This window comes from Mchenga conophoros, linkage group LG3 (assembly GCF_057382185.1).
Source record: "Mchenga conophoros isolate Kocher_MC1m ecotype Shallow Benthic linkage group LG3, M_conophoros_male_GT1.1, whole genome shotgun sequence".
Taxonomy (NCBI): Eukaryota; Metazoa; Chordata; class Actinopteri; order Cichliformes; family Cichlidae; genus Mchenga; species Mchenga conophoros.
The window spans coordinates 20,818,131-20,830,927 of NC_140528.1; the positions used below are offsets into that span (position 1 = coordinate 20,818,131).

The 12,797-nt window shown below is 43.4% G+C and overlaps 2 pseudogenes across 1 annotated transcript; both read right to left on the reverse strand.

Annotated features, from left to right (window-relative positions):
* LOC146577636 (protein NLRC3-like) overlaps positions 1 to 12,797 on the reverse strand; it is a 177,435-nt pseudogene that overhangs the window by 31,486 nt on the left and 133,152 nt on the right.
* LOC146577638 (protein NLRC3-like) lies at positions 3,699 to 7,046 on the reverse strand (annotated as a pseudogene). The gene is made up of 2 exons (XR_014891403.1): positions 5,399 to 7,046; positions 3,699 to 3,888 (listed from the first exon to the last, which is right to left on the reverse strand). The product of XR_014891403.1 is annotated as a protein NLRC3-like (transcript).

Below are 12,797 nucleotides of genomic sequence, written 5' to 3' on the forward strand. Positions count from 1 at the left end.
GTGCTGTGGCCCCACCACCTCCACCTCTTTGTAAAGGAACTAACTGTAATCTGAAGCTTCAAATGGGACTAAGACTTCCTCCACTAGGTGGCAGTGTCTGATGAGAAAGTGTTAGTGGAGCTGGCCTGGAGTCAGAAACAGGAAGATGCAGGATTTGGGCTGAAATGGGGGAAAGTGGTTCGCACTAGTGCCTTAAAGCAAGAAGGTTGTAGGTTGAAGCTTGTTGGCCTTTCTGTGGAGGTTGGATGTTCTCCCACAGTCCAATGAAATGCTGCTTAGGTTCATTGGTGCTTCTAAATTGGCTGTAGGTGTGGATGTGAGAGAGTGCTTCTCTGTCTCTCTCTGTTGGCCCTGTGACGGACTGCTCACCTGTGCAGGTGGACCACGCCTTTTGCCCTATGACAGCTAGGGCACAGGCTGCAGCCCTGTGAGCCTAAGCTGAATAAACAGTTAGCAAAAATGATCCATAGATGGCCTGAAATCCCCCAGTTAGCAGTTTGGTAGATAGCTATGACATGCTAATCCCATCCAGCAGCTGTATTCTACCTGTAAGCTGATCCTTGCTGGGCCAAAGAACTTTTTCATATACAAATTACAACCTTTAATAGAAACCTATTGGTCAGCATCTTATTAGCCTGCTGTTAGCTTCATTCCACAGAAAACTGAGAGAAACTAACAGAGTTGATAAAGAATAAAGAGAAATGTGCTGATTTAAAGCCTTTGAAGTGCTTCAGATGATCTCTGTCCACTTCTGTCCACTCATTCATTCATGTAAGCTTTCTAATGCAGCTTTGATCTTCACAGTCTGCTTCATGAAACTCATTCTAACCCTGAATGTCAGAGTGTTCCTCCTTCTCTTTCCCATCATTCATGCTGGCAGTGGAGGAGATTTGGATGTTGGACTGTGTTTTGGATGATGTGTGTATGTTTGTGTTGGACTGCTGTCTGTAAAGCAAACGCACATTTTGCTTTGGATTTCAGTGTCAGACAGACTTTAAGGTGGAATGAAGAGTTGGAGAGTTTCACAGTGAATTATCCAGTGGAGGATTTTTCTTCTTCTTTGAAGGTTTGAAATGTGAACATTGTTCTGCTGCAGTCAATGGACTAAACCAGAGAAGAAGAAAACAGACTTTACCATGAAGATCCTCAGTGTGGATCAGTATAATATCAGCCTGATGTCTGCAGTTTAGTGTCAGCACAACTTTCACATCATATTCATCTCAGCACAACTAAAACATGCTGACTGACCCCAGAGTTTCAAGTCCACATCCTAGACTCTCCAGGAAACCACACAGATGCTTCACTCCTGAATCCTGCAGCTTGTTGTTGTAGCTCAGGTCCAGCTGTCTCAGATGGGAGGGGTTGGACTTCAGTGCTGCTGCCAGATAATCACAGCTGATCTCTGACAAACCACAGCCCCACAATCTGTATAAAGAATGAAAGATGTAAGTTTATTAGACAAAGTGTGAGCTTGAAATCATTCAGTGTTTCATCATCTGTTCAGAGCTGAAGAAGGTTCAGAATGTAGAAGTTTAGAAAATGGAAACTCCAAACAGCTGAAGCCAACAGGAAGCAGCTTCAAACAAACACAACAAGAGAAAAAACTCTGAATGTTTCACATTAAAGTCGTACATTTCTCATAAAAACAGGACAAAGACTTGAAAAAGTCGTGTTTTTCCTTCCAGGAACCACAAGGCTTCACTTTTAAAGGTGAAGTGTGAAAGAAATGGACATATTTGAAGTCCAACACCTTTTTCCAGTCACATTATTAAAGCAGACAAACTACAAGCTCATTTTCATTCCAACAAGTCATCTTCTGACCTGGACTAACAACACTGGTCTCTATGTGCAGCTGGCTGTGAGACCAGTGCTCAGGGAGCGTCTACAAAGTGCAACACTGAAAGAACATCACACACTAGCTTTGTCCCAAAACGTCGGCTGCATCCTTCGGAGGACCCGGTATTCACGGTCTACGTGGGCCGGGTCCTTCAAAGATCGAAAAGGCTGGAAGTGCGAGGCTGTGAAATGGGACGGTCTAGCCTTCAGATTTGCGTCACCGCTGTCTTTGTGGAGTTTAATAAACTCGGCCGTCTGCTCCTTGCTATCTAAAATATAACAGGACACTGGCGTAAATTCTTGACCGTCTCACACTTCTGTTTAATCAGTTTCCTGTTTAACGTTTATTCAGCTGTGTGAAAATCCCGGAGGAACTTTGATCTCAGCCAAACCGATTTACTCCGGAACAAATAAAACACAGAAAAAAGGCAAACAATTACATTTTTAAGTTATCCGAGTGACTTATATATCGTGTTTCACCTGAGTAGCGAAAGAGCGGGGTCTGAAAACGATGAAGCCGGGCGTCCGCTGCTCTCGCCGGCTGGAGTGACCATTGAACCCCCCGGCTTGCTAGCGAGCGGGTGGGGAACAGACGTCTCCGAAAACGTCGGCACACTTTTGCAAATATGTGATGTCTTGATAAACCAAGCAGATATTTGAAGTTTACACAGCTACTTTCTCGCCTGAAAATATGTTAAAAGTTTATTTTGTGACCCAGAAAGATTAATAAGAGTAATTTGAAAACTTAGTAGCAGCCGCCATTGTTGGCAGCTGAAATTTGGCTGGGATATGAATTCTGGGATATGGTGGGCCACGAAGGACACACCCGACGAATCCTTCAAATTCGGGGAAATGAAGGACGCATTTGTCGGGCACATTTGAAGGAGTCGACAAATACGGACAGCCTTCATCGCCTGGCTGTGACGTAATCGGCCTTCAAATGCAGCCTCTGGAGGATGCAGCCGACGTTTTGGGACACAGCTACTAATTTGCTTCCATCATCCAACCTGAAGAGGAAACAGAGACGCCTCCCCTTCAAAGTAAAAGCTGCTCCTTTTGGACACAGTATCAAAGAAAGTCTACAGTATAACATAGAAAAGACAGAACAAAGTTTTGGTTGTTTTTAAATTGTGCAGAAATGAAACTACACTAAGCTCAATTATGTGACAGACATTTCATCCCATGTCAGTTTGGCCTCATCCTGGGCCGGATTATCCAGCACACACTCTGACCACAGGTCCATGTTGAGCAGGATGAGCTGCTGGCTAATCTGGAGGCTGTAGCAGCAGCTCACAGTCACAGTGGATTTCCACTCATGAAAAAGCTCTGGCTGCTTCATTTCTCATCTCATATCAGAGACTTTAAAGCTTCACTGAAGCTGTACTGTGATGCTTCCATATCCCAGTGAGGCCTCCATAATGATTTCAGCTGTTCTGTACACACACTGTGTGCCCTGTATGGCTCAAAGTCTCTGCAGCCTGTTTTTATCTGCTATCATCAGATCTTCATCATCCTCATTCACATCCCTCACACACTCTACAGCCTCATCAGCACTGACTTCATCTTCACTGACTGATGGAGCACAACATGAACCTGTGGAGGCTGAAACACTGTCCTGTCAAACATCTCCCCGTCACCACTCCACTTCTGTCAGCCTTTAAATGAACCCTGCTCAAGTCTGTCACTTCTGTTTGGAGCCAAAAGGAAAAACTGTTGTTCAGTCGTTTGGAAAGACAACATTTCTGAAAGCACTCAAACTTCTTCACATTTGTCTTCAGACACATCCTGAACATTTAGGAACTAAAGAAAGTTTCAAACATCAATCAAAGACCTGAAATATAGAAAAACAACAACAGCCGCAGTCAGTGAACTCACCTCAGAGTCTCCAGTCGACAGTTTGGACTCTGCAGTCCAGCACACAGAAGCTTCACTGCTGAATCCTGGAGGCCATCATTTCTACTCATGTCCAGCTGTGTCAGATGGGAGGGGTTGGACTTCAGAGCTGAGGCCACAACTTCACAGTGAGACTCTGAGAGTCCACACCGAGTCAGTCTGTGATGATAGAAAATATAAAATGTGTTATTATAAAAGCAGAAAATCTGCATTATAAACACAGACTGAATGTATATGAAGACAAAACAGAGTGAGGTCATAATCTGATGAATCTGCTCTTCACATCTGTGCTTCAGCTCCTCTTACTGTGTTTGACATGACACAACGATTGAGTCTCTCTCAGACCTGCAGACTTTTAATGAGAATCTTTGTTTGGCTTTAATCTGCAGATGAAGGAGGAAGATGGTGTCACATTTAGGCTTCCATAATGTCCACAGTCTGTCACTGAGATCTGATCCAGAGTCAGAGTGAAGACACACATTTGGACTGTTTCCTGTTTTGACTCCAGAACATTTTGAATGACTTCAGCTCAGTGAAGAGTTCCAGCTGGAAAGATGATCTCTGTTTGCTACCTGCTGTCAGGTACGACTGTTCACGTCCACACGCAGGAAAAACCTGCTGACTGTTACCAAACGGAGCAGAAATCTCATCACTGGACAATAATGATGAATGAACTCAGAGCTGCTGATATCAGATCTGATTTCAGGGGAACTAAACACAGAAATGATTGGCTCATTTGAGCTTTCTGAGCCATTATCTGCTGGTGTGTCGCTAGTTGGCAGAAAATGATTTGTATTCCTGTTCAGGGCTTCAGTGTTTATGAGTCCAGATCCAGGTGACAGCAAGTCAAAATGATGTTACCTGTCTGTGTCCAGCAGCAGCCTGTATTCACTTTGAATATTGTTATAACCTGACATGGATCAGTTTGTCTTTGATTGGTTTGTAAATGTCACTGTTTCCATTGGACCTGAGTGACGTACAAAGACAGAGAGGGAGAGAAAGGAGAGAGAGGATGGAGACAGCAAAGAGAGAGCAAACACAAACAGGTGAGAGTGGACAGGTGACCAAGGTCAGCAACCAATCAGAGAGCTTCTGTTTGACCCACAGTCACTGATGATGACTGCACATAACCAAGCAGTGTGTTACTCTGATATCAAATATGGATCCTGCTCTTATAATAATGATCATCAGATGATATTATTGTGTTATTTTGTAGCTGAATACGATGTTTGTGTGATTATCAGTGAAAGAAGCAGTGAGGAGGATGGAGAGAGAGAGAGGACAGATGCTGAAGTTAGAAACACTAAAAGGATTTTTCATGGATTTCATGGATGATTTGAGTGATTTCCAGCAGGACACTTAAACATGTCAGTGGACGTCCTAAAGAACATATTCACTGATATGAAACGTGTCATTGAACAGGATTAATATCAGTGGAAACATGGTGGAAACAGCTGTGACTGCATGGATGTGACACACTTCAAATCTGTTCTCCACTCTTGGATTTGGGATCCATGGAGCTGCTGCTGAGTCTGTACAATAAAGGAATGGTGTGGAAGGTTGCAGCGTACGGACACAAACACTTTGTGGTTACAATCTGATTTTATTTTCAAAATTAAACTACTAACCTACACTGATCAATGATGTTAATGATCACATCTGGACTCACCTAGCCTTTCTGCAGGTCCTCACAGCTGGAATCAGTCTCTGTCGTCCCCACTCTGATGTGTTGTACTTCAGCAGGTCCAACTCATCCAGAACCTCCTCTGACATCTGCAGCATGAAGGCCAGAGCTGAGCACTGGATCTCAGAGAGTTTCTTCTCTGATCTGTTCTCTGACTTCAGGAACTCTTGGATCTCCTGAAATAATGAGAGGTCGTTCATCTCCATCAGACAGTGGAAGATGTTGATGCTTCTGTCAGGAGAGATTTCATCACTGTTCATCCACTTCAGGTTGTTGATGACTCTCTGGATGGTTCCTGGACTGATCTCTGTCTGACCCAGCAGACCTACTAAGAGTCTCTGGTTGGACTCCAGACAGAGGCCATGAAGGAAGCGAACAAACAGGTCCAGGTGGCCATTTTTACTCTGGAGGGATTTCTCCATGGCTCTGCTCAGAAATACATCAAGTGATTGGAGATCTTTGTTATCAAAAAAACTGAAAATCATCTTGGTGAAAGATTCTGATTTTAGAAACATCTTCAGCACCTTTGTCTTCCTGTTGGTGTGACAGTGGAACATGTAGACAGCAGCCAGAAACTCCTGAATGCTCAGATGAACAAAGCAGTAGACTGGTTTCTGGAAGATCACACACTCTCTTTTGAAGATCTCTGTACAAACTCCTGAGTACACCGAGGCCTCTGTCACATCCAGACCACACTGCTCCAGGTCTTCTTGGTAGAACATGATGTTTCCTTTCTCCAGATGTTCAAACGCCAGCCTCCCCAGCTTCAGAAGAACTTCCCTGTCAGCCTCCGTCAGCTCCTGTGGACTCGTCTCATGTCCCTCATGGTACTTGTTCTTCTTCCTCTTTGTCTGAACCAGCAGGAAGTGTGAGTACATGTCAGTCAGGGTCTTGGGCAGCTCTCCTCTCTGCTCTGTAGTCAACATGTGCTCCAGAACTGTAGCAGTGATCCAGCAGAAGACTGGGATACTACACATGATGTGGAGGCTCCTGGATGTCTTCATGTGGGAGATGATTCTGCTGGACAGCTCTTCATCACTGAATCTCCTCCTGAAGTACTCCTCCTTCTGGGCGTCAGTGAAGCCTCGTACTTCTGTTAGCCTGTCAACACATGTAGGAGGGATCTGATTGGCTGCTGCGGGTCGGGAAGTTATCCAGACGAGAGCCGAGGGAAGCAGATTCCCCTGGATGAGGTTTGTCAGCAGCTGGCTGACTGATGACTTCTGTGTGACATCAGACAGCAGCTTCCTGTTGGTGAAATCCAATGAAAGTCTGCTTTCATCCAGGCCGTCAAAGATGAACAAAAGCTGAGAGACAGCCAGCTTCTCTGCTGTGACCTTCTGTAATGTTGGATGGAAAACATGGAGCAGCTCCAGAAGACTGTACTGCTCACCTCTGATCAGGTTCAGCTCCCTGAATGAAAGCAGAACCACGACACTGACATGTTGGTTCTCCAAGCCCTCTGCCCAGTCCAGAGTGAACTTCTGCACTGAGAAGGTTTTTCCAACACCAGCCACGCCGTTGGTCAGAACCACTCTGATGGGTCTCTGTTGGTCAGGTAAGGCTTTAAAGATGTCCTGGCACCTGATTGGAGCGTCATGGAGGGCGTCCATCTTGGAAGCTGTCTCCAGCTGCCTCACCTCATGTTGGGTATGAACCTCTTCACTCTGTCCCTCTGTGATGTAGAGCTCAGTGTAGATGGTGTTGAGGAGGATTCTACTTCCTGTTTCATCACTTCCTTCAGTCACACGTTCACATCTCCTCCTCAGACTGATCTTATGTTCATCTAAAACCTCCTGCAGACCAACATCTGCTGAAAGAAAGAAAAACAATGAGACTAAAGAGAAAGAAAACTCTTCAATGTCTGAACAACACAAGAAGTCCAGTTTTCAGAAATGAGTCCATCAGCAGACAGATGTTCAGTCTTACTTTGTACACAGCTGCTCTGACTGGCTGTCTGCAGTCCAGCTCTGCTTCTGGATCTTTCTCCACACTGTGCAGAAGCTCTGATGGTGACACAGAAAAGTCACAGTGGAGATACTTCTGTCCACCTTTGATTAGACTCATTATAAAAAGGAAAACAAAGTTTGAACACAGTCATGTTTCCAGTTCACTGACTTACATTTATTCCATGGACACTCACTCTAACCTGAAGCACAGCTACAACCCAACATTGTTGAGGCCTCATCTCCTCCTTTCCTGACTGTAGAGGTTAAATATGCAACAACCGACAAATAAAAGAATTTGGTTCATTTCAAAGAAATTCACACGGTGACCAAGTAAAGTAACCGTAGTAAAGGAGACAACATCCCGTTGATGGTGGGATTATTTGAAAGATTTGCTTTGGTCACGTCACCAAATGCAGTTGAACCACCCGTGGATCCATGTTTGACCATTCTACCACTCTGAGCTCTGCTTTTTAATCATTTTATTATTATCATCATTCATTTATTCATTCTTTGGAGGGGGGCTATTTCCTAATGCCGCCCTAATAAGCTGATGTTCAAGGGGAAATATAACAGAAACTCTTTCAGTGTTATTCATTAATAAATTAACAGATAAACTGTGAAGAAGAAAAAACTGAGATTTAAAGGAGAGAGTGAGAAACTTGATCATCCATCCTCATAATACATGTTTATCAGTATCTGCTGTGACCATACTGCAGTAATAACTACAAGTCTACATTTCTGTGACTGTTGATCAATCACAGCAGGAATCTGAGCTCATCTCTGCACACAGAGCAGCTTCAGCTCTGGGATAAACTGCTCGCTTCACGTCCTTCTCAGCTCACAGACACTCATCCTGATATTTTCCTTTAACATTTGATGGTATAATTCATCTGAGTTTACACTTTATCTGCATAAATACAGAAAAACAGACCCAAACACCAGAAACCATCAGTTTCACCATGTAGAATATATTGTTGTTTCCTTGCTTTTAATTCAGAGAAAAACTCTGATTTGGATTTTCTCTGTTCTCTTTGCCACAGCCCATCCCAGCAGCAGCTGAAGCAGCTGACTGTCACAACACTGAATAACACTTTAGGAGGAACGTCTTGATGCATTCTTAATCATCCAGGAAAGTAAATCTCCAAAAGTTGATTCTGTTCATCTGGACGTAGAGTAAATGTGGTTATCCCAGCTGGACTTTTGTCAAAGCTGGGATAACCACATTTACCAGCCGCTGCTTAAGCAAAAACCTGTAGTGATCCCATATGTGTCAGGAGTATCGGAGCAGTTGAGACAGATTTTTTCTAAACACCGGGTCTCTGTGGCTTTTAAACCCCAAAACACGCTGCGCCAAAAACTGGTCCACCCCAAGGATCAGAGTAACAGAGTAACATAGTGTACGCTGCTAAGTGCAGGAGGATTGCCAGGATTTATATATCGGGGAAACCAAACAACCTTTGGCTACAACACAGCAGAGCCACCTCGTCAGGCCAGGACTCTGCAGTCTATTTACACCTGCAGGCCAGTGGACACTCTTTCAATGATGAGGATGTAAAATCCTGGACAGGGAGGAACGCTGGTTTGAGGGCGGAGTCAAGGAGGCCATTTACGTGAAAAGGGAAAGACCATCTCTGAATGGAGGAGGGGCCTAAGGGTACATCTGTCACCATCTTACATGCTGTGATTGCAGCCATTCCCCAACTCTCTGTGAATGGTACTCATGACCATTGATCAGTGGTTGTTGATCAATGGTCATGAGAATTGCATAATTAAGATTAAGGAACTGACCTCACAGCCCATTGTTCCTTCAGTGGGCTGGTTTCAGTTATTATTCAAATGTCCTGTTTATAAGATTGGAAACCTGCAGTCAGCTGAGACTGAAGGAGTCACCTGGATGATGACGAAACGTTTCTCCCACAAAATGCTACGTCCAGATGAACAGAATCAACTTTTGGAGAAAGTTGAATCAGTATTTCAGCTTTAAGAGGGTATTTTAACACAAACATCAGTCCTTCTACTTAAGTATGTTTGACACTTTGTTTAATCATCATTTTTAATGATCAAATATAATTATGTTTGTTATTTGTGGATTTTAAATGTCCTTGACAGAGACAGATGATGATCATTATCCTGCACTGTGCTCTCAGGTTTGGTCGAGCTAGCACAAAGAATGGCTATGTTGAACTTCCTCCTGGGATCTACACTAAGAAGTGAGTCCAACATTAGCAGGGTCTCTTTCCTTTATCTGGATTCACTTTAGCATTCACAGTCACGTGAAGCTTGTTATTAACTCGATAAGTCAACCCAGGGTTTCAGCTGAGCGCTCACATGAAACACATGGTGTTGGCAGCATCTGATCAATCATATTCATGGAGACGTGTATCAGCAACAGAGCAGCTGAGTTTGCAGAAGGACGTCAAACTAAACCACAGGAACAATATGAGGAGATTACACACATAATAAAATACTAGCAGTAACACAGCTGCTGCAGACAAATCAGTCGTGTGATCGTGTGTGAGAGGAGAAGGACTGTAAAGGAGTTTGGTGTTAAAAGCTCTGTATGAATGTGGGAGACTTTGAAGGGCTTTAAAAAGGCCAATATAAAATAAAAGGCAGCAAAACTGCTGAGTGTGAAAGTCACCAGACTTATCAGACCTCTGTGATTAAGACCTGTAAGAACACCTGTTTGTACTTGTTGGCATTATATCAAACACACACGTATATTAAGCCTTTGTTTGAACTCTGGTTGAATTTGTTACTTTCAGACTGTGAAACATCACAGAGGCTGCAGCTGCAGATCTTTTATTCACCTGGAAATTTACTTTAAATGTTAGATGGAAAATGTATTGCTCAGTTTAACCAAAGTAAGAACAAGAATCCATAAACATTCATAAAGACAAACATCTCCCAGAACATTGAGCTGCTGAAGTGTCACTGAAGGGAAAAACTATTTGTCCTCCTCCATCCAGCAACACCTGAAAGATCTGAGTGGAAGCTCCTCCCTACACTGTGTTTGAAGCAAAGCACAAAGGAGACACCTGCTGGAGCAGCTGGAGTCCTACAGACACTCAGCCTCTTCACTACACAAACACCTCCTACAACATCCACTCTTTCCACTCTGACTGCTGTGTTTGTGGAAACACTCCAACACACACCGCTTCACATACCAACATAGAAATGTGTGTGAAAAAGAGCTGAGCTGATATTAAACATGAGGATTTATTCAAAAATACAGAGTCAGGAACAACATCTAGACACACATTACCTCTCAGCAGCAGAAGAACAGCCTTTAAAGTTTATAACAGCATCCTTCGACACGTTGCTCTTTAAGGAAACACAGCTGGGTTCAGGTCCAGGAGATTCTGGCCTCTTATTGATCCTAAAAGAAAAACAATAAATGTCACAGCTTCATGAGACAGGAAGGAAAAACTGGAAATATTAAATTAAAGACATGATGAACAATCTCATAAAAATAATGTACTTACTCTTTGTCACATAACAGTCTTTTGTTAAAGTTTACACCAACATCCTTCGACATGTTGCTCTTTAAGGAAACACAGCTGGGTTCAGGTCCAGGCTCTGGATTAGTTTCAGGGTTATGTTCAGCTGAGCCTGGTACGCCCCACAGCTCTGGGCTTTAAAACAACACACACAGAGGTATGAGTGTGAATAATGATGGAGCAGTGATGTGAGTGCTGAGCTGTGACATGGAGAAGAGTCATGGACAGTTAGAGATGGTCATCTCACCTCTGAGCTTTGGTCTGGCTCTCATGTTCCCCACACAGAGTGCTTTTAGAGGGAGGGACTCCCTCCTCTCTGTCCTCACACTGATCCATGCTGCTCAGTTCACATCAGCTCACACACACTTTCTACCTTCACCTGCAGAGGAAACACAAATCATTCATGTGCACATCAACTGAGAGCTGCAGAGGTCGTGTCTGATGTGTTGGACTAACATCCATCTGAGACGCAGCTTTCATCAGTTCACTACAAAAAGTGTCACAGAGCCCAGTTCAGCCTCCAAATCCTCCATTACTGTAGTCCTACAAAGCAGCAGGTCAAACATGGCTGCAGAGAGCAGCTTTATGTCAGTAACCATGTCCAGGACCGAGCTGACTGCTTACAGAGTTCATACTCTAACAGCTAGCTGCTCTGCTAGCTAAGCTAACTCAGTAACAGTGACTCTGACAGCAGTTACTGTGGAACAGCGGCCGAGCTCAGGACACATTCAGTGTGTTTAGTCTGAGTCCTGGACTCTGATTCAATGGATTCAATCCAGCTCAGAGTTTCATGTGTTCATCAGAATAAAATACATGTACTAATATAACAGAAGTAATGCTCTGAATGCAGGACTGTAATGGAGGATAAATAAGGTTTTTACAGCCTGAAAGAAACATTCAGTTCATATATTTGTAGACAGTGAAGCAGTTTTTAATACTGCAGCTGTTTCCTTCACCTGTGTGTGTGTGAGCCACACCTTCATGTGCTGCTTTAGAAATATGTGGTCTGACTGCTCAGACTGAGTCTAGGAGGAAAGTTCACACGCTGGAGAAAGTTTTGTTCCTAACTTTGTCAGAGTTCGGCTCCAAAGACAAAGAAGACGGAGCTCACAGTCTATAGATGGTCTTCAGTGTGTGTGTGAAGCCAAGAAAGCACACAGGAGTGTGTTTATGTCAGCAAATCAGTGTGTGTGAAGAGTCTGAGGGAGTGTGTGAATGAGACTAAACACTGAAACCAACAGTCCAAGAAAAGCGTCTGGATTCCTTTAAGTTTAACTTAAAGAAGTCCAGACGCTTTTCTTTTTGTCTCCATAATGTCTCCATAATGCTGCAATGTTATCTGCCCCAGAAACACTGTGCAGAAGCTCTGATGGTGACACAGAAAAGTCACAGTGGAGATACTTCTGTCCACCTTTGATTAGACTCATTATAAAAAGGAAACAAAGTTTGAACACAGTCATGTTTCCAGTTCACTGACTTACATTTATTCCATGGACACTCACTCTAACCTGAAGCACAGCTACAACCCAACATTGTTGAGGCCTCATCTCCTCCTTTCCTGACTGTAGAGGTTAAATATGCAACAACCAACAAATAAAAGAATTTGGTTCATTTCAAAGAAATTCACACGGTGACCAAGTAAAGTAACCGTAGTAAAGGAGACAACATCCCGTTGATGGTGGGATTATTTGAAAGATTTGCTTTGGTCACGTCACCAAATGCAGTTGAACCACCCGTGGATCCATGTTTGACCATTCTACCACTCTGAGCTCTGCTTTTGAATCATTTTATTATTATCATCATTCATTTATTCATTCTTTGGAGGGGGGCTATTTCCTAATGCCGCCCTAATAAGCTGATGTTCAAGGGGAAATATAACAGAAACTCTTTCAGTGTTATTCATTAATAAATTAACAGATAAACTGTGAAGAAGAA